Source organism: Phascolarctos cinereus, unplaced genomic scaffold (assembly GCF_003287225.1).
Source record: "Phascolarctos cinereus isolate Bilbo 61053 unplaced genomic scaffold, phaCin_HiC Scaffold_2;HRSCAF=192, whole genome shotgun sequence".
Lineage (NCBI taxonomy): Eukaryota > Metazoa > Chordata > Mammalia > Diprotodontia > Phascolarctidae > Phascolarctos > Phascolarctos cinereus.
In genome coordinates, this window is record NW_027555625.1 from 408,831,928 (window position 1) to 408,854,671 (window position 22,744).

The 22,744-nt window shown below is 37.9% G+C and overlaps 1 pseudogene; it reads right to left on the reverse strand.

The window, feature by feature from the left end:
- Nucleotides 1-4,425: 4,425 nt before the first annotated feature.
- LOC110196087 (aurora kinase A pseudogene) lies at nucleotides 4,426-5,402 on the reverse strand (annotated as a pseudogene).
- Between the last annotated feature and the right edge of the window lie 17,342 nt (nucleotides 5,403-22,744).

Sequence of the window (22,744 nt, forward strand, 5' to 3'; positions counted from 1 at the left end):
GGAAGACCTGAGTTTGAATCCTACATCAGATACTTAGTATCTGTGTGACCCTGGGCAAATGATTTAACCTCTCTATTTCTCAATTTCCTCATCTGTAAGATTAAGGGATTGGACTCACTGACATCTAAGTCTATCCCAGATCTAATTCTCTGATTCCTTATCAAAAATGTGGGGTTGAGAACAGGGACTGCCCCAAGATGTATTTTAGAACTTCAGTTAACCAAAACATTAAGTCCTAGAACAGGGGTATGTGTTATGAACCCCTTTGTAAGGCTGGTGAAGCCTAGGGGCCCCTTCTCAGAATAATGTTTTTAAATAATTCAAGGAAATGCTAAGTTTCAGTCAGAGGTTGGTAAAAATAAAGATGTAGTTTTTTCTCATTCAAGTTCACAGACCCCATGAAATCTGCCCATAAATCACTTGGAGGGGTGGTCTGTGGATTTCATTAAGGACCCTTTTCCTAGAGTGATGTCTGAAAGTCAATAGCAACATCTATGATAGCCCAGCCACCCTACCTTTGTTATCACTACCTAGATCGGGATCTTGCCTGTGCCTAACTTTGTGAGCTTGAGCAACACTCTTTGCCTTCTTGGATCTGTTTCCTCATCCGTCAAAAGAGAGGATTGGATTAGATTGTCTCAAAGACCCCCAGCAGCTTTCAATCCTAGGATCCTAGTAGCTGCTTAGTGATTGGATGCTCAGTTGCATTCATGCTGGCTTACCCAGAGCAGACCCTTTCATTAACAAACACTCTTGGATTGGATCGATCTTACCACTTCGGCAGGGATCCCTGAGATTTGTCCCTCTCTTTAGGCCCTTGAGCAGCTGTAACCACAGCCTTGCAGATACAGGCCAGGCAGCCTTATAAGAGCTGACACAGTGTTAAACTGAGCAACTGGACCTTGGCCAGGGACAGTGTTGAATCTAATCCCATTTGTGACCCTCATAATATTTCCCCATGTGATGGCATAAAAGTACTGATGATCTGATGAAGAGGTCCAGGCTTGGAGTTAAGAGACCCTTTTGGTTTTAACTGAAGCCAAGGCCTTCCTGGAATTAAATTCAGGAAAAAAAATACAGAAAACACAATAATCCAGTGTCTAACCCTGCCTTACCTCCGCCAGCCTGTTTTTGAATTTGCTATCCCTTCTGATTTTTCTTTTAACCCAAAACACTGCTCTTGTAGGTGGGGGAGACAAAGTGAATGGATCCCAGGTGGCCATCACAAATTATTTTTTAAATGGCTGTTTTTGCTCTTTTAAAAGGAAAGGTCACCTAATTGAAAAAAATGGTCTCAGTGAGGAGTTATCCTCAGGGCTTACAAAAATGCACACTTTGTTGATAAAATATGAACTGTTTGAAAGATTTATAAGAACCCAGAAATCCTGCATAGCCCTTCAGAATTTGAAGCAGTGGGAAACCACTGTGATCTTTTTAAAACAAGTCTTTATAAAAGTAATTGGGTACTCTTGATGTGGAATAAGGGGAAAAATGCTAAGGAAGCTATATTGGACTTGACATAAAAGAGAGGTATGGGATTTCAGAGCAAAGAGAAGAGAGAGTAGAACATAGCCAGGATACCTGAGCATGATGTGGTAGATGGACATTGGGGCTTTGGAGGCACAGGGCCCTGGCTGTTCAAACCTGAGTATTACTAGGGTTTGATTGGCTAAGATCAAACTACCTGTTTGACCCTAGGCATCTTATTCGTTCTGTCTCTGGCCTTCTGACCTCTGTCAAATAAAGTTGGATTATATGATTTCTGAGGTTCCTTCTAGCCCTAGATCCTGGGACCAGAAAACAAAGCTCCAATGGCTTTGTGTGTCAAGGGTACTTCTTTGAGGGTTGGAGACCTTTGCACTCTTCAGGTAATGTGGCTAATTTTTGAAAACCTCTACTTAAGCTTTATGGACTTTCTAAAACTGATTACATGCAAATTGGACAAAAAACACATGTTTCTGAGAACATTTTGGTTCAAATGAAAAATGTATCAGGGCTGATGCCAACAATTGACTACAGAATATCCGAACCAGATGCTGCTAGCCCGTAATTCCAAGTAATTTGCCAGAATTATGTATTTACTTTAATCTCAAAGATGAAGTTAAAATATGCACGGTTTTTGTTATTTGTGATATAAACAAAAATATGATGTGATTACAGCTAATGCTGGACAGAGAATGATAAACAGGCTGGGGTTCTGTTAACTACTGCTTTTGTTGAAACATGTACTAGGTTTGGCTGAAAGGCTATGAGATTCATGATGCCAAATGTTACTATCTAGATGAAGAGGTTAAAAAAAAAAAGTAGAGCTCTTATTCACAAAGTGACAGGCTTGGCATTGCTTGAGTGTTTCCAGGGGCAGTAGACATCTATGTATTGAATGGCTCCTATATTCAGGGAGGTATACGCTTTGTTTACAGATGCCAAACATCTGGATGGAAAACTGAGAAATTCAGTCAGTGGTCTAGATGTTTGATCTACATGATGCTAGACAACCAAATATTTGGGGATATTTGGATTTACGGGCCAGATTTTGTGTTTCCATCCAGATGTTTGGTGTGTGTAGATACAACCTGAGATTCATTTTGGACCCAGTACAGAATAGTCCCAGAGTAATAAGAAATTCTTCTTTCATTCACTTCAGCCTTTGGGTAAATGAAGAGAGATAGCTGAGGAAATGAGGTATTGGCAAAATATCTTCTCCCTAAGGAGATTGGAATTAATAGGGACAAGAAAGGATGATAGGATTTAGAGATGGGACAGTGGTAGCTTTAGAGGGGGAAGGAAGCTTGTGGGTCATTTAGTTCAGACTCAAGTGGTAGGAACCAGATTACAATGTAATTGGGAAATCTTTAACAAAATAAATAAAAAATACAACATAACCTAGATAATGTGAATTAATAGTTTTTTAAGTCAATCTATACCCTTTGAGTTTGACACCACTGATCTAGTCCAATTTCCTTTTTTTATAGTTGAGGAAACTGAGGTCCCCAGTAAAGTGACTTGTCCAAAGTCACATAGGTAGAACTAGAATTCAAACCTATGTCTTTCGATCCCTACTTCAACCCCTTCTCCACTGTGGCATAACTTTAGAGATTATCCAAGATCACCATGTATGCTTCTTGATTGCAGCAGGGATGGTTTTTGCTTCTCTTTACATGCTTAGCGCTCACCCCAGAGCCTAGCACAGTCTTTTTTGACTGGCTGACTAACTAGTTCAGGGGACCATGAATTTGTTTTTCTTTCTTCCTTTTTTAATTGAAATTCTTTTATTTTATACCAAAAGTCAGTCAATATTTCTGTCAAAAGTTATAATCATGGTATGAGGTAAATATGTTAGCAAATGATTTTATTGCAATTATAAAAACTTCATGAATTGGTTACATTCTAAATAGTTTTTCTTTGCAACAGACGTTACCCCTAAATATATATAGGTAACTATTGTTGCCAACTATCCTGTGCATATTCTAGGAGGGCTTGCTTAGTTATAAAACATACCGAACTCTTAAAATATTGGTTGGTTGCAACTACAAGTATATATAGCCTAACTATATCCTTGTTCTTCCATTTTTATCCATCAAGTACAAAGAATATACTTTTTTTTTTGGGTTAGGCAATGGGGTTAAGTGACTTGCCCAGGGTCACACAGCTAGTAAGTGTTATGTATCTGAGGCCGGATTTGAACTCAGGTCCTCCTGACTTCAGGGCCAGTGCTCTATCCACTGCGCCACCTAGCTGCCCCTCAAAGTCTTACTTAATAAATTGGTAGGACAGTCAACACCCAAACAGTATAGAAAAGAAAATCAGTGTTCATAAGGATTTACCATTTTTGTTCAGATTCAGGCCACATGACAAAAGCCTCATTTGCCCAATAAATTAAAACACCACCACCACCACCACCACCACCACCACCACCACCACCACTTGGGGTTATTGGGAAGCTGTTGCACTGTCCTTTAAAAGATACCAAGATGAGAACAACTATAGTCCAACTTTCTCAGCAAATTCAACGTTCTGTGTCTAGGGCACCCTAACATAAGCTCTTTGGCAGCTCCTCTATGTCAACCTGCCTCAGAAGACTGAGCCAATAAGCAACAGGAATTTGTGTTTGCTCTTCTTCCTTTAACTGTCTTCCTTCAGAATGACGTTTAAGTGTAGTTGAGGTTTCTCCCTTACCTCACAAAATTGAAGATCACAACTAGTGCAAGTCAAGGTATTGACCATTCAAGTTAATTTGTTTTTCCCTTTCAACAGCCCCGACAGAAGGCAATTTCTCAAAACTACATCATATTTTAGTAGCATTTCTTGTGTGGTAACACAGTGACCTTGGCTCAAATTTCCCAGAAGGCAAGAATATTAAGATTTTGCACTGTTTGCGCCTTTGCTTGTTTGGCTGCTTGGTGATTTTGAAGAATTTACTATGATTCAAGGATGTTCAAGGGACTCCTTTAGTGTCAGCCTTTGGTAAGGATTCTGCTTCAAAAGTCTTGAAATGAGATCCCTAACCCCTTTTGTTATAAAGTCAGTGAATTTCTATTTGACCTTTGACATGCTTCTGTAAGGTTCTTGATATGTTTCTACCTCAAAAGGAGGTTTTCTGACCAGAAATTCATAGCATAGAACTCCCAGACTCCAGAGGTCCATTGTGCATCCTACCTTCAGTCATCTCAGGAGGTAGATAATCAAGTATGCCATAAAGCACTGTCCTCCAAGATGATGAACTGATCAGCCCAGATCTGCAATCTTCAGCTTTCCGCTTGATCCAAGTAGTAAATTCTCTGGCTGTTAATATCTCGATGTATCAGTGGCAGTATGGTAAGGCATCTGCCAGCTCTGTGAGGTAAATAGCCATTCTTTCTTCATTGGACTCTGAAAGCTTTGGAAGCTCTCTATAGACTTCTCCAGGAGGTACACATTCTAGAATTAGGTAAACTCTTGTACCATATAATCTCAGCATGTTAGGATGCCTAATATGTGACTGTGTTTCTACTTCTCACCTCAGCAAATGTTCAACTCCTGCTTTCTCCGGTCGGTGCCAGGACAAACTTGCTTTGCTTCTCTCGTGCCAAGTAAACATCTCCAAACTTTCCTTTTCCCAAAGGGTGACCAATTTCACAGTCATCCAACACCCACCGCCTATTTTTTGTTGCTCATTTTTCCGCCTTGCTGGCTCTCCCTTTCCAGGAGTGCTTGCAGGCACTGATGTCTGAGAGTGCTCGGGGTTTAGAGCGCTACTTGGTGGTCTTCATGTAGGATGAATTACAGGTGCTGGCTGTGACTTCTGGGCTGTTGAGCTGAATTACTTCAGTCACATGACTAGAGACATTCTTTTGTGCCTGGGAAGAAACTTGAAGAGGAACATAAGACTCATTGAGCTTGCTCACTCCTTGTAGGTAGCACATTCCGAGAAAAAATCTGCTGAGTCACAGGCACACGCTTTGGACCTTCCCCAAGCGAAGTCGTTGTGTTGTTGCTAGGTCCTGAAACACTGTTTTCTTTGGGTTTGCCCATGTTGCTCTTCCCCAGGAAGATTAAACTCCTGGATTAAGCAACCCACTCATTTAATAGTTGGGAGAACTGAGGCACAGAGAGATGAGGTCACACAGCTTATAAATGGTGGATTCAGATTCAAGTCCAAGACATCTGCTCCATCCATTGCTCACATATATTGCTCTGACTCCACGTTCAGTCCCAGCAACTTCTTCACTTTGTTGGTATTTAATTTCCATTATTGTGGGGGATGGGAACAAGTTGTACTAGCAATTGAGGGAAATTATTCAGGAATATAGCCTCATGGGGAAACATGATCTGTACAAGTACCTTACTAGAGGTAAACTGGAAGCTGTGCTGAGTCAAGCCAGAGTTCATCTGAATGCAAAATCTTTTCCCCTTATGGAAGCATTTCCCAGGATGTCGTTCTGTCTCCTACACAAACATATAATTGGGGATTCATTCATTCATTCGTGACATCGTGATCTAGTGGAAAAGGTTCTGGCTTTAGAATCAGAAGACTTTGGTTTGAACCTCAGCTTTGCCACTTATTATCTGTGTGACCTTTGGCAATCCACTTCAATTATAGAGGAAGCTAAGGGGCGCAATGGACAGAGCACCAGGCCTGCAGTCAGGAAGACCTGAGTTCAAATACAGCCTCAGGCATTTACCACCAGTGTGATCTTTGACAGGTCACTTAATTTTTGTCTGCCTCAATTTACTCAACTGTAAAATGGGGATCATAATAATACTCACCTTATAGAGCTGTTGTGAGCATCAAATGAGATAATATTTAGCACAGTGCCCAGAACATAAAAGGTACTGTGCCTATGTTTCCTTCCCCACCCAGGCTCTGGCTCTAATCTATAAATGAGGGGGTTGGATGACATGACCTATGAGGTGTCTGTGAGCTCTAAATCTGTGATCCTATGAAATGCCTTATTTACATTATTCATTTTGCTTTTTCTTGTAATTATTACTACCTCAGTCTCCTAATTCTTGATATTTCCCAAGTGACCATTGTATTTTGTTATAGAATTGGTGCTGGATCTTTCACATTTTTCACTGATTTCTCAGAAAATGTTCCCATAATTTATTGACCTTAAAGATAATTCATCATTGGCATTGCACTTAGGGCAGGGAAACAAAGATGAATGAGAACAGAGTTCTTACACTCAGGAGCTTACAATCTAATGGTGGGGGGCAGAGAGAGCAGGATATATATATATATATATATATATGTATGTTTATATATATATCCAAATAAATATTACAAAAGGGAAAATGTAATGTGAGTAAGGATGAAATCCTAAAGTGTTCTAGAAAAATTTGAGGAGTGACAAATCTCTTTCATTTGGGGGCATCAGGGAGGGTTACATGGAGTAAGTGGCATCTAAGCTTGCTTACGAAGGAAGGGAAATATTTCAACAGGTGGGGAAAAGAACTAGCATTTGTTAGGTACCTACTATGTGCCAGGCACTGTGCTAAGTGCTTTACAATTATTATCTCATTTGATCCTCACAACAGCCCTGGGAGGTAGGTGATGTTATCACCCTCATTTTACAGTTGAAGGAACTGAGTCATAGATTAAGTGACTTACCCAGGGTCACACAGCTAGTAAATGTCTAAGGCTGGATTTGAACTCAGGTCTTCCTGACTCTTTGTAATGAAGCAATGGAGACAGAGCCTGCATTAATGCATGGTGGAAGGACAGGGTCAGATGAATTTTGAGAATGGCTCAAAGTCTAGTTTTTGCTGGAATATAGTGTGTGCAGGGGAGTAGTTTGAAATAATGCTGGAATGTAAGGTTGAGACTAGAATCAAGTTTCCTAACACGTAACATACATTATCTTATTTGACCCTCCCAAAGACTCTCATTAAGTTGTCCAGGGTCACATAGCTAGCAAGTATCTGAACAGAGCGTGATGCTAGTCTTTCCACAGCCTTTCCAACATTAACTGCTTCTGTCTTTGGTCGTTTCTGCCACTTTAAAGGACGTGGAGTAAAACCTGAGGACTGTTTTAATTTGTATTTTTATTACTATTGATTAGCGTCTTTTCTGATAATTTATTTATTTTTGGTTTTCAACATTCACTTACATAGGATTTTGGGTTTTAAATTTTCTCCCCCTCCTACTTATCCCCCCTCCCCAAGACGTACAATCTGATATAGACTTTACATATACATTCATGTTAAGCATATTTTACCATTAGTCACGATGTAAAGAACAGTTAGAACTAATGGGAGGAACCATGAGAATGAAGCAATAAAACAAAACAACAAAGGAAAAGGAGAGCAAATAGTACGCTTGCATCTGTATTCAGACTCCATCTTTCTTTCTCTGGGTGTGGAGAGCAATTTCCATCATGAGTCTTCTGGAATGGTCTTAGATTCTTGTCTATCAAGTCTATCAAAGTCAGTCATCCCATAATGTGGCTATTACTGTGTATAATGTTCTCCTGGTTCTGCTCATTTTCATCTTTATCAGTTTATGTAAGTCTTTCCAGGTTTTTTTGAAGTTTGCCTGCTCATCATTTCTTGTAGCACAACAGTATTCCATTACATTCATATACCACAACTTGTTCAGCCATTCCCCAATTGATGGGCATGCCCTCAATTTCCAATTCTTGGCTACCACAAAAAGAGCTGCTATAAATATTTTTGTACATGTGGAGCCTTTTCCCATTTGTGCGATCTCTCTGGGATACAGCCCTAGAAGTGCCATTGCTGGATCAAAAGGTATGCACATTTTTATAGCCCTTTGGGCATAGTTCCAAATTGCTCTCCAAAATGGTTGGATCATTTCACAACTCCACCAACAATGCACTAATGTTCCAATTTTCCCACATCTCCAACATTTATCATTTTCCTGTTTTGTCATGTTGGCCAATCTGATAGCTGTGCTGTGGTACCTCAGAGTTGTTTTGATTTGCATTTCTCTAATCAATAGAACACTTTTTTTCAAATGACTATGGATAATTTTAGTTTCTTCCTCTGAGAACTGCCTATTTATATCCTTTGACCATTTATCAGTTGGGGAATTACTTGTATTCTTATAAATTTGACTCAGTTCTCTATGTATTTTAGAAATAAGGCCTTTATCAGAGACACTAGTTGTAAAAATTCTTTCCCATTTTTCTGCTTCCCTCCTAATGTTGGATGCATTGGCTTTATATGTGCAAAACCTTTTCAATTTAATGTAATCAAAATTATCCATTTTGCGTTTCATAATATTCTCTATCTCTTGTTTTGTCATAAATTCTTCCCTTCTCCCTAGTAGCAGCTTTTGATATGCATTTAGGGATGAGGCTTGCTCTCCTATGTAGGAGGATGTGGAGGTCTGTGTTAACGAAATCATATCCCAACTGATGAGTAGGAGTCAGCCCTTTTATATTTAATCCAAGGATACTATTAGGATCTCCACTGTCAGTGGTATAGGTGTTTCTTTCACTTATACAGATAACAACCTCTCCACATTGTGGCTCATTGGTTTCTGTGACTCCAAATATTAACCAGCCAGTGATCAGCCTTCTGGTACTGAGTCTCCGCAAACCTATTCAGGTTGGTCATTGGATGACAGACCCAGTTAATTATGGTTCTCCCATGGCCTACCACTGGCCATGTGGTAGAAGAATCCGCCACACCCAGGGATGCCCTTTCTCCCTTGCCTTCCTCCTTCACCTCCTCCTACTTCTGGACTGTTCCAGAAACCATGTCACAACTCCACCAACAATGCGTTAATGTTCCAATTTTCCCACATCTCCAACATTTATCATTTTCCTGTTTTGTCAGTGAGATGGAAGACTACCAGGCCTTACCCTGCAGACCCCTGGCACTGTCATTGAGCCTACTGATGCAACATTAGCGCTCCTAGACCTTGCCATCTGCCCCTCACTGAATCTTTAAGACTTCTAGGCCTTTCCATCTGCTCTTCAATTGAATTAAAAATAACTGCTGTCCCCAATTCTAGTGTGAGCTCTTTGACAGAAGGTACTATCTTGATTTTTTCTATTTGTATCCCAAGCATTTAGCATAGTGCTCAGAATGTAATAAGTGTTTAATTAATGCTTTTTCATCCATCCATCTATTTTTCCATTCATCCATGACCCAGTGAGGTATGGGAGGAGAACTTTAGGGGAGGTAATCCTTTTATGAAGTTTTCAGAAAGCTTCCATATGAGCTGCCCCTTGAAAATACTGTGTTGGTGGTTACTTAGGATGTGGAAAGTTTCCGCTGGTTACTTTTCCCTCTATTTGCAGTATGCTTTGTTGTTATAGATAATGGAAGTGGCAGGGAGTATGTTGGAAAGAGCATGGGGTTAAGAGTGAGTGCACCTGGATTCAAATTCCAGCTCTTCTATTTACTGCCTAGGGGACATAGGACAAGTTATCCCTATTACTGGGACTCCATTTTATCTTCTGGAAAATGAGGGGATTGGACTAAATGATAGTGACCTTTCTGGCTTTAAATCTTATGATTCAATTCTAGAGAATCCTTGTTATCTCATGAATTTCCTTTAATTTGTACTTTCTCGCCATTTCCTATTAGAGATGATCCTCAACCCAATCTGACTTTTTCCCCACACTCCCATCAAACTAGTTTAAAATGTGCCATAAGCACCCCCTGTCCTCACTTCCCCATTCCCTCATTCCCTTTACTCACCATGCCTAGAATACTTCCCTTTTCCTTTTCACTGGCTAAATTCCTATCCGTCTTTTAGAATCCAATTCTGATGTACATTTTCCTTTTTTTAAAATAATATTTTATTGCAAATATGTAAACAACAAATTTTAACTTTTTTTTTTTGAGTTCCAAACACTATCTTTCTCTCCCTCCTTTTGCAAGATGCACAATTTCTATAAAGTCTTCCCTGAAACCCCAGGTCAGTAATGATTTTATATAGCTTTTTTTGGGCGTCTCCTTAGTGCCCTAATCATGTAGTGCTATATAGTTTAGTTACTTATGTTTATGTCTTATCCTCCTGCTAGGGAGAGCAGGGGCCATGTCTTACCTAAACTTTGCATTTCCCTCAAGACTCAAGCACAGTGACTAAATATTTACTGAATGACTGAATAAATGGATGACAATCTGATTATCTGCGTGCGTCTATGTAGAAGAAGATGGGAAAGGGACTCAGAAATGTATGCTGAGAGAGAAGGTGAGAGACATAGGGCTCCACAGCTTACAGCATGGTTATTAAAGCATTCCTCTCTTAGTGGGGCTTTCATTCACAGTTCCCGGATATCTATGCCCATATTCCACCCCAAACATGCTCCATATCATTTGATCTCAGAACCTAAGCAGGGTTGGGTTTGGTGAGTACCTGGATGGGAATCTCCCTGGGAATCCCAGATAGTACAGGCTTTCAAGTTGAAGCAATGAGTTTTAGTGGCTAAAGAGCTGGCCTCAGAACCAGGGAAAACCTACTTTCAATTCTTGCCTCTGCCCCACACTGACTGTGTGTCCATGGACAAGTCATTTAATCTCTCAGTATGCCAGACAACTTTCTATGATAATATATTGCAGAGAAGGTGTGACCTGCATTGGTAAAGAGACCTTCTTCAGTGGGAGTTTCTTGTGTCACTGAAATCACAGGCTGGTCTCTTTCTCTATTTTATTCTCAAATTGGCAAAAATTCTTACCCTTTTGTGATTTCCTTTGTGAAGAGAGTGGTGAGAATTTATGCCATTCTTATGCTTTATGGTATCTCACACAGTAGTGCACAGTATGGACATACCAACTACATGTCTTTCTGTAGCAAATCCCCACCAACTAACTAGCATTGGAGATGGCTTTTTGGATAAAGGTAAATACCAGAATTGCATACAGAGCCATGCAGAGACATGCACTTGTGGGAAATTTTTGGAAGGGAGGAAAGGTAAAGAATGGTATGTGTTTAGTGGCATTCTTTGAAATAATTTCTTAAATTGAGTGGTGGGAATGGAGCAGAGGGGAGAAATCTGGGCTGAAGATATAAATCTGGGAGTTACCTTCATCAGGTTGTAATTAAGGAGTAAATTAGCTTCAGAGAATCTAAAAGTTAGAAGGACCTAAGACCATCCTGTGCAACTCGTACCTGAGAATTCCTTCTATAGCAGCCTCAAACACTGGTCATACAACCTTTCCTTGAAGCCCTCCAATGAAGGAAGCCCACTGCTTCTCAGGACAGCCCATCCCCCTTTAGGAGAGCTCTCATTGTGAGGAAGTTTTTCCCTATATCAGGCCTAAATCTAATCTTTCCAAATTCCACCCATGTCTCTTTAGTGTGGCCTTCTGGGAACACACAGAACAATTCTAATCCCCCTTCCCTATTACAGGTTCCAAAAGTGTGAAGGTAGCTATGATGTGTCCCTAAGTCTTCTCTAGGCCGTCCATCTCCGTTTTCTTCAGTGACATGATCTTGAAGCACTTAACCATTGTTGTCATCTTGCTCTGGATACTCTCCAGCTATCATGTCTTTTTAAAAATGTGGCACCCTAAACTGAACGCAATACTCGAGATGTGGTCTAACAAGGGCAGAGTAGATTGGAGTTCTGACTTGCCTAATTTTGCACCTTATGCCTCTCCGAATGCAATTAAAGATTGCATTAGCTCCTTCAGTTGCCAGGTCACATCGTCAACTCATTTGGAGTTGCAGTCCACTAAAATCCTTGGATTCTTTTAAAAGTGAATTACTGTCTTGACATATGACTTACCTCACCCATCTCGTGTGTGGGAATTGTTTTTGAACCCAAGCATAGGATTCTACATTTGTCTCTAATTTTATTTTTTTTACATTTATCTACAAATTTTTAGTTCCAAATTTGCTTCCTCCCTCTATTCTCCCCCCCACCCATTGAGAAGGCAAGCAATGTGATACCCATTATATATGTGAAGTCATGCAAAATATATTTTGATATTACCTATGTTGCAAAAAGAGCAAGAAAAATAAAGAAAATGAAAAAATGCTTCAATCTGTACTCAGAATTCATCAGTTCTTTCTCTAGAGATGGATAATATTTTTCATCATGAGTCCTTTAGAATTGTAGTGGATCATTGTATTGACTAGAGCCTTTCATGGTTGGTTATCATTACAATTTTGGGCTACTGTGTATAATGTCCTCCTAGTTCTGCTCACTGCACTCTGCATTAGTATATATAAGTCTTCCCAGGCTTTTCCAAATCCATTCCCTTCATCATTTCTTATAGCACAATGCTATTCTATCAAAATCATATACCACAACTTGCTCAGCCATTCCCCAGTTGATGGGTATCCCCTCAATTTCTACTTCTTTGCCACTACAAAAAGCCGCTATAAATATTTTGGTACAAATGGGTCTTTTTCCTTTTTCTTTGATCTCTTTGGGATACAGATACAGTTGTGGTATTGCTGGATCAAAGCATATGCATAGTTTGATAGCCCTTTGAGCATTCTATATTTAACTCTAATAAATTTTATCTCATGAGATTTTTTTCTCAATGTTCTAGTGGCCTGGGGGTGGGGAAACTGTGACCTTGAGGCCACATGTGGCCCTCTAGGTCCTCACGAGCAGCCCTTTGACTGAATCCAAACTTCACAGAACAAATCCCCTTAATAAAAGGATTTGTTCTGTAAAGCTTGGACTCAGTCAAAAGACTAGCCTGTCAAGGTCTTTCTATTTATTTTTAGTTTTCAACATTCACTTCCATAAAATTTTGAGTCCCAAATTTTCTCCCCATCTCTCCCCTGCCCCCAAGACAGCGTGTAAATTGATATAAGCGCAACATATATGTTCACATTAAACCTATTTTCACATTAGTCATGTTGTAAAGAAGAATTAGAACCAATGGGAGAAACCACGAAAAAGAAGAAACAAAAAAATAAGAGAGAGTTGCTTATCATTTTTTTTTCTTTCTGGTGAGGCAATCAGGGTTAAATGACTTGCCTAGGGTCACACAGCTAGTAAGTGTTGGATTTGAACTTGGGTCCTCCTGACTTCAAGGCCGGAGCTCTATCCATTGTGCCACCTAGCTGCCACCATCATTTCTTACAGCACAGTAGTATTCCATTGCATTCATATACCACAACTTGTTTAGCCATTTCCCAATTGGTGGGCATGCCCTCAACTTCCAATTCTTGGCCACCACAGAAAGAGCTGCTAGGAATATTTTTGTACATGTGGGTTGAAGGTCAATTTGCTAAGTGTATGATCTACGCTTTCATTTGAGCTATTGATCAAAATGATGAATGGCACATTGCCAAACTAAGCACGCATCCTTAAGGCACTTGGCTACAGATCTCTTTCCAAGTAGACATTAAAAAATCAATGGCCATTCTATAGGTTGGACAGGTCAATCAGTTCTGAATTTCTATTACTTTACTCTCAGGTTTGACTAATTAATGTTTGACTAATGTTTTTGCATGTTATAGCACCACCCTTGGTACTGTTATGAGGCTCCAGGGAGATAATGAAGTAAACTTTAAAGTAGTCAAAATATAGGTGATTATTATTATTGTTATTATGATTAGAATTTGGCCTCTGTCATCCAAAATTTTAGTAACCTCATTTCATTTGTCACTTTATTTTATTTCATATCTCAACACTACATGTGTCCCTCTGCTTTTACTTTTCTCAGGAAAACTTGTGTTTCCTCTCCACTTGTGGCTTATGACCACTCCCAGTTCAATTCTTGTACTTCCAAACAACATCCTCCCTCTACTAGTTCAGATATGCAACTGCTCTGAATCTTAGAGTCTTGGAGCTTCACTTGGGGCATTGAGAGGTTAAGGGACTTGTTCATACAAGCAGTATGTGTCAGTGATGGCGCTTGAATTCAGGTCTTCTGACTCCAAAGCCAGCTCTCTTTCTACCATACCATACTCCTTTACATCATTTTGGTCATTGTGTAAATTGCTATCCCGGTTCTACTTAGCTTTGCATCAGCTCATACCAGTCTTCCCAAGCTTCTCAAACTTATTAATATTCACCATTACATATAGCTTACAGTATTCCATTACATTCATATACCATATTTTTTTTTCGGCTATTCCTCAGTTGATAGGCACCCACTTTGCTTCCAGTTCTTTGGTATCATAAGAAATTTTACTGTAAATATTTTAGAACACATGGGAGCTTTTCCTCCTTAGGATAACTAATAATAGTGTATGGCATCATAGTACTTTTCTAGTATACTTCTAAATTGTTTTCCAGAGCACTTAGACCGATTTATAGCTTTGTCATTAGTGTACTAGTGTTCCTGTCTTCCCATGGACTCTCCAACACCGAACATTTTCTTTCTTTCTTTTTTTTTAATCTTTGCCAATCGAAAGGGTTGAAGGTAAAATTTTAGTGTTGTTTCAGTTTGCATTTTTCTTATTATTAGAAATTTGGAGTGTTCTTTCAAGTGGTGTTTGATAGTTTGCATTTCTTCTTTTGATTTGATTGCTTGTGTAAGGGGGAATGGCATCTACCATTGATTAAGATCATGGAACCTTAGGTCGGACCATAGATTTAGAGTTGGAAGGGAACATAGAAGGTAACCCACCTCAGCCCCCTCATTTTCAAATTTCAAATGAAGAGTTCTTCTTGCTGTATTACCTTGTTTCTCAGGGGAACTCCTGATCCTCCCCACCACCCTGATTTTTCAGCCTGGACATCCTCATCTATGTAAAATCACAGAGAAGTTTGATGGTTCAGTTAAAATTGAACTCAGATCATCTTGCTACATTACAGTACATCTTACCCTTAAGACTGTGAAAAACTGCTGAAAACCCAAGACAGGAAGAATAAGTTTCCTGTCTTGCTTGTTAGTTCCCCTTTGTTAGAGCTGCTCCCTTTGACTTTTCTACCCTTCTGCATGTTCAGAAGCCATAGCCAGGTCTTTGGTCATAGTTAACATATGCATTTTCTGACATCTAAATCCAAGACAGTTTTCCAAGTATGTTTAGATTTCTGAATGACTTAAGATCATGGTATCAGATATTTCAAACTGGGAGGCACCTTAGAGACTAATCTAGTCTAACATCTCTATTTGAGAGAGAACATTGAGGCTCATAAAGGGGAAGGGACTTGTGTGGAAGGCATCATTAGTTGTGCGCTATGTATACACACAGAGCCTGCTTACACACTCACTATGGATCTTCCCTTTGCCCACTGGGCCACTTGATGTTTAGTTTCTTTGTGGTGTTCTGTTCTGCACCTTGAGTTTTGGGGGCAGGGAGCAACTTGCAATTGCCCAAAGTGCTATGAAATGTCTAGAATGCAATCCAGCCCATTTGCTGCCTCCTTATTAATTCTACACCCAGATCATTATTCGTCAGCATTGGCAGTTCAAAGTTTATACTACAATAAAGTAACAGAGGCAGCGAGGTGGTACAGTAGGATCCAGCCATGAGCTTACAATAAGGAAGACCAAGGTTCAAATTTTGCCTCAGACATTTACTAACTGTGGGATCCTGGGAAAGTAACTTAATGGTTCTGTGCCTCAGTTTCCTATTCTGTAAAATAAGGGAGTTGAACTTGATGACCTCCATGGTCTCTTCTAGTTCTAAATCTATGATCCTCTGAATGCAATAGATTAACTCAGTAGGGTGTTCATTCAGCTGCCCACAATAATCTGTACAAAAATGTAAATTGAAAGCTCTTATCTTATTGGCAGTGCCTGTTTATTTACTGTTTAGGTGATGATAATAATAATAACAACATAATAATGATGATTGTGATGTTGATGATGGTGGTGGTTGTGGTGGTGATGATGACAATTATATAGCTAGTATTTATATAATGCTTTAAGATTTGCAAAGAATTACATGTTTTCTCATTTAATCCTCTCCACAACCCTGTGAAGTAGGTTCTATTATTCCCATTCTTATTTTTCTTTAAAATAAATTTTTATTGGTAGTTTCTGTTTCTTACATCACCATAGTATCTTATGTGTCCTTCCCATCTCCCTGAAGCCATCTCAAATGACAAATAGTATTCTTTTAGAGAAAAAGTCAGTACAATTAATTGATACATTTAAAAAGTCCCAGAACACGTGTAATGTGTAACAGCTGTTGATCTTCCACTTCTACGAAGGGCGTAGGTTGGAGGTGCCTTCTCAAAGCCATTCATTTGAGTCTCACTGAGTCTTTATAATTTTGTCACATTTACTTTTGTTCTTTGGTGTGTTACTGTTCTTTTCATTTACATTGTTGTAGTAATGTGCATATTGTTTTCTTGGTTCTGCTTACCTTACTCTGCATAAGTTTATATAGATCTTTTCATACTTCTGTCTTCATTGCACACGTCACCTCTTACAGCACAGTAATGTTCCGTTACATTCGTGTAGTACATTTGTTTAGCCGTTCCCCAACTGACGGGCATCAACTTTGTTTCTAATTCTTAATTATCTCCAAAAGTGTTGCTATAAATATTTTGGAGTGTATGGGGATTTTTTTTTTCTTATTGATGATTTCCCTGGGTATGGACATTTTAGTTACTTTATTTGCATAATTCCAAATTGTTTTCCAAAACAGTCATACCACTTCAGAGATCTAAGAATTTATCTTTCCACAACTTCTCCAACATTGACTGTTGAAATTTTTTGTTATTTTTGAAAATTTGCAGAGTGTGGGGTGAAACTTTGGGGTTGTTTTGATTTGCATTTCTCTTATTAGTGATTTGGAATATTTTTTCATGTGGTCATGAATACTTTGCAGTTCTTCTTTTGAGAAGAATATCCTTTGACCATTTATCTCTTGGGGAATGGCTATTAGCTTTATCTATCTATCTATCTATCTATCTATCTATCTATCTATGCATTCATTCATTTATTTACTTATCCATTCATTCATTCATCTATTTGTTTACTTATTTATTCACTCACTCATTCATTCATTCATTTATTCATTCATTCATTTATTCATTCATTCATTCATCTATCTATTTATTTATTTATTCATTCATTTATTTATTTACTTACTTATTTCTTTCTTTATTTATTGTGTGTATGTCTTAGATACCAAACCCTTATCAGAGAAATTTGATGCAAAGCTCCCCCCCCCAATTTGGTCACTGCAATTTTTACCCTATAAGCATTAATGTTGTCTGTGCAGAAGCTTTTCAGTTTTAGGTAATCAAAGTTATCTATTTTATCTTCTGTGATTGCCTCTATCTCTTGTTTGGTTAAGGATACATCCCTTACCCATAGCTGTAAGAGGTATATGATCTGTTTCTCTTCTAATTTTTTATAGTATGATCTTTAATATTAAGGTCATTTATCCATTTAGAATATATTGTGGAGTATGGTATGAGGTGCTCATTTAAACCTAATTTCTTCCAGATTGCTTTTCAGTTTTCCCAGCAGCTTTTAATTAAATAGGGAGTTTTCCCTTAGGTAGTTGATGTTTTATACTTTATCCGACACTGGGTCATTGAGTTCTGTTGTTTCTGGATCTCCTTGGTCTACTGTTCCACTGGTCTGTCTTTTGTTTTTTTAACCAACATCAGATGGTTTGGATGACTGCTGTTTTGTAATATAGTTTGAGATCTGGAAGTTCAATTTTCTCTTTGTCCTTACTTCTCTTTTTAATTTTCTTTGATATTCTAGATCTTTTGTTTTCCAAATGATTTTGGTTATTATTTTATCAAACTCTATAAATTACCCACTTGGTAATTTGATTGTTATAGCATTAAAAATTTAAGTTAATTTTGGTAGTATTGTCATTTTTGTTATATTGGTTCAGCCTAGCCATAAACAATGAATATTCTTTCAACTATTTAGGTTGTTCTTTCTTTCTTTAAGAAATGTCATATAATTGATTTTATGCGATTTTTTTGTGTGTTTGGGGAGGTTGACCCCCAGATATGTTATACATTTTGTAATCATTTGGAAGGCTTAGAAAGGGATTTCCCTTTCTCTTATTGCTTCTTGTGTTTTGCTATTATTATACAGAAATGCTATTGATTTTTGAGGATTTTTTGGTAGTCTGCAGTTTTGCTGAAACTATTGACTCTATTAGTATCTTTGCTGATGAAGTTTTCCAAGTAAACTATTGTTTTATCAACAACCAGGGATAGTTTTATCTCCTCTTTACCAGTCTTTATTCCTTTAACTTCTTTCTTTTGTCTTATTGTAATTTCTGGCATTTACAGAACTATTTATAGAACTAATAGTAGAGAGAGTGAGCATTTTTGCTTTATTCTTGTGTTTATTAGAAAAAGTTCAGATGTATCACCATTGCATATGACACTTGCTTTTGGTTTTAGATAGATATTTTTTATGACATTAAAAAGGTTTCTCTATCCCTATACTTTATAGGGTTTTTGGCATAAGAAGGTATTGTCTTTTGTCAAAGGCTTTTCCTGTATCTATTGCTGCATCTGTTGATTTAATCTTCTGATCCTGTGGTTGTGAATCCTTTGGTTTTTAATATGACTGATTGCGTAGATTATTTTCCTAATGTTGAATCAACCTTGCACGCCTAATGTAAATCCCATTTGTTCATAACAAAATAATTTTGTTAGACAAATTGCTATAGCCTGTTTGATAGGATTTTGTTTAACATTTTTGAGTCAATGTCCACTAATAATATTGACTGATATAATTTTCTTTAACTGTTTTGTCTTTCCATGGTATTGGTATTAAGACAATGACTGTCTTATAAAAGGATTCTGATATGGTGCTTCTTTCTCAATTTTGGAGAATAATTTGTGAAGTATGAGTACTAACTGTTCTTTAAAAATTTGATAGACTTTTCCAGTGAATCCATCAGGTCCAGGAGTTTTATTTTTCCCCTTTGGTAGTTCCTTTACAGCTAGATCTATTTCCTTTTTTGAGATTGAGCTACTTAAGATATTTATCTGGTCTTCCTATAGTTGGAGTATTTCATATTTTTGAAGGCATTTCTCTATTTCTTTTGTATTCTCAGTTTTGTTAGCATATAACTATATATAATATGTTATAATTCTTTTTATTTCTTCTATTTTTGTTGTCATTTCACCTAAATGATTTAGCATTAAATTGATTTAATTTTCTGCTCTCTCTTTTTTAAATCAGATTAGTAAGGGCTTATTAATTTTATTAGTATTTTCAAAGAACCAGATTTAATTTTATTTATAATTTTTGTGGTTTTTTGTTTTTAATTTACCCATTTCCCCTCTAATGTTTAATTCTCCTCTTTTGTGCTAGTATAACTTTGTTTATTTGCTGATTTTCTGATTTTTAAAAATGCATGTTTAACTCATGAATCTTCTCTTTTTCTATTTTGTTAATGTATGATTGTAAGGATATGATTTTACCCATAATGACTGCTTTGGCTACATCCCAGAAATTTTGGTATGTTGTTTTATCATTACAATTTTCTTTTACATAATTATTAATTATTTCTATGGTTTGTTCTTTGACCCGCTCATTATTTAAGATTTTATTGTTAAGTCACCATTTGAGTCTGCATATCTTTTTTGCATTCTTGGAACCCACTTCTATTCTTATTGCATTATGGTGTGTAAAGAATGTATTGATTATTTCAGCCTTTTTACATTAGTTTGTAATACTTCTGTGCCCTAGTACACAGCCAGTTTCTGTAAAAAGTTTCATGTGGTACAGAGAAATATGCATATTCTTTTGCTGTCCCATTTAGATTTCACTACAAATCTTTTAACTCTAATTTCTCTAGAAATTTGTTCAGTTTCGTATTTTCCCCCTTGTTTATCTATCTATGAGACTTATCCAAAGTGGATAGAGGGGAATTGAAGTCTCCTGTTACTAGTATGTTATTGTCTATGTCTTTGTGAAACTCAGATAATGTTTCCTTTAAGAATTTGAATTCTAAAGAATTTGGGGTGTATAAGTTTATTATTGATTTAGTTTATTGTCTGTGGTTTCTTTTGTATAATATAGTTACCTTGTTTGTGTCTTTTAATTTTTTGAGTGTTTATTTTGCTTTGTCTGATGCCATGATGGCAACTCCTGATTTTCTGGATTCACTTAATGCATAATAAATTTTTCCCCATGCTCTCAGTTTTATTTTCTATATGTATTTTTAAATGTGTATATTTGTAAACAAAACTGTAGACTTTTGTTTTCTTATCCAATCTGTCACTCCTTTTCATTTTATTAGATTGTTTAATCCATTCACATTTAAAGTTATGAGAGTCAGCTTTATATTTTCTTCCATCTGTCTCTAATAGGATTTTTTTTCCAAGTAATTTTTACCTTCTGTTGTAAACATAGTATCATGTTTCTTCAATTACTCTAATCCTTTTTTTAAAGTGACTCTGTTCCCACTGGCTCTCTTCCCCTCCACCCTGGTTCTCTCTTTTCATTTGTTATCCCTTTCCCTTAACAGTTTTGTTTATTTGTTCCTCTATACTACTTTTATCTGGGTATGTATTTCTTCCTCTTCTTTTTTTCCTTTCAGTTAGTCAAGCAGATTCCCCCTTCCTCTTCTCTCCTTCAGTTAGCCCTTTTCATTAATTTTTAATTTCACTTTTTGCACCTCTTTCCAAAAATTAATTCTCTCACTCTCTTCATAACCCAAATTTCCTTTCTATTTACTCTAGATCTTTATTCTCTGATTCATGACCATATAATCATCTGGTCTCTTTCTCTCTCTTTTTTCTCTGTATTCTTTATACAAACCAAAGCTTCCAAGGTATCAATTTTAGGCTCTGACAGCTAGGTGCTTTCTGGCACTGTGCCTTACTCTCAGAACAATGCCAATTATTTCTCCACTGTAGGGCCCCTTCCTTCTCTCTGTACTTCCTCTCTCTTTTCCTCCACACTGATCTACACCTTTTCTCATTGGCCTTCCCCCCCCCCTTTCTACATTTGCCTGGAAATCTCCTCCCCATGTCTATGTTCTCCCACTTCTCCCAGTGCCTGTTGCCCCCAGGGATTCTAACCCCCCCCCCAGCCTCTCAGGACAAATAGACTTTCCAAGCACCAAATCTCCCAGGCTTTATTCATTGTTAGGTCCTCGTGTCCCTTCACCCATAGGAACATTCATCAATGGGAGCCCCTCCCACCTCCAAAGTAAGGCCTCCCTTCTTCCTTCTCTTTAAGTCTTTCTCCCCACCTTTCCTTCTGCTCCTCCATTGGCTGTTCTCTTTCTGAGACCACAGAGATTGCCTTCCCCTTATGGCTAGCCCTTGGTTTAACCCCAGCGCATCACTCACTCCTCTTTATTCTCCTGCTTTCCCCCCTCTTTCCGTGTTGTAATGTAGACTCACAAAAGAACTATTAACCGGTAGGCAGGGTGTCACCAGGTTCTGTCTTTCATGTCCCTGGCTGTCTCTACACACTGTTACCTCTATCATCTTTCTGTCTTCATCCCTGTTTCCTTGTGTATGTCGAGAAAGAAGTCTCTTAATGGGCTTTCTGTTGTCACTTTGTTGCCGTTGTTATCGGCATTTATTTGCTCCTGCACCTGTTGTTTGGAGTATTTGAGAAGCAAGTAATTTCTTCAGTTACGGTTTTCTTCCAAAAAAATGTTTCAAACTTATCTTTATTATTGAAATTCATCTTTTGTCCTGTATAGTTAAGCTCAGATTTGCGGGATAGGTCACTCTGGCCTGCACCTGAGCTCCAGTGTTCTTCAGAACACATTATTCCATTCCTCTCTCCTTTTTCTGGTGGGTGCAGAATAGTCTTCCTTTATTTGAATGTCCTTTCCTTTGTATTTGAAGGTCTAGGTGGTGCAGTGGATAGAGGACTGGGCCTGGAATCAGGAAGGCTCATCTTCATGAGTTCAAATCTGACGTAAGACACTTATTAGCTATGTGACCCTGAGCAAATCACTTAACCCTGTTTGCCTCAGTTCTTCATCTATAAAATCAGCCAGAGAGGGAACAGCATGCCACCCCAGTATCTTTGCCAAGAAAGCCCCAAAACAGGATCGTGGAGAGTTGGACATGACTAAACTATTGAAAAAACAAACTCCTCATGGCTTGCAGAACTTTTTATTTACAAGTTGAATATTTAAATTTAAGCATTATGTGTCTTGGAGTTTGCAGGCCTGATTTTTTTCAGGAAGTCATCTGTGAGTTCTTTCATTTGTGATTTCATTTTGTATGTTCAGAAGTTCTGGGCAAGACCTATGATCCTTATGTTATCTCTATGCATCCTGTCTTTGAAATTTGTATATTTTGCTTGCATATTCTCTTTAATGTTTTTGTTTCTTACTTCTTTTCTTCTAGACTGGACTTGACTTCTGTGTATTTGAATTCCCAATCTATTATTTTCTTTTTTGTTCCTTTGGTGAGGCTCACCATAGCATATTAAACTTGTTCTATTCTGCTCATTATTTTTTCTG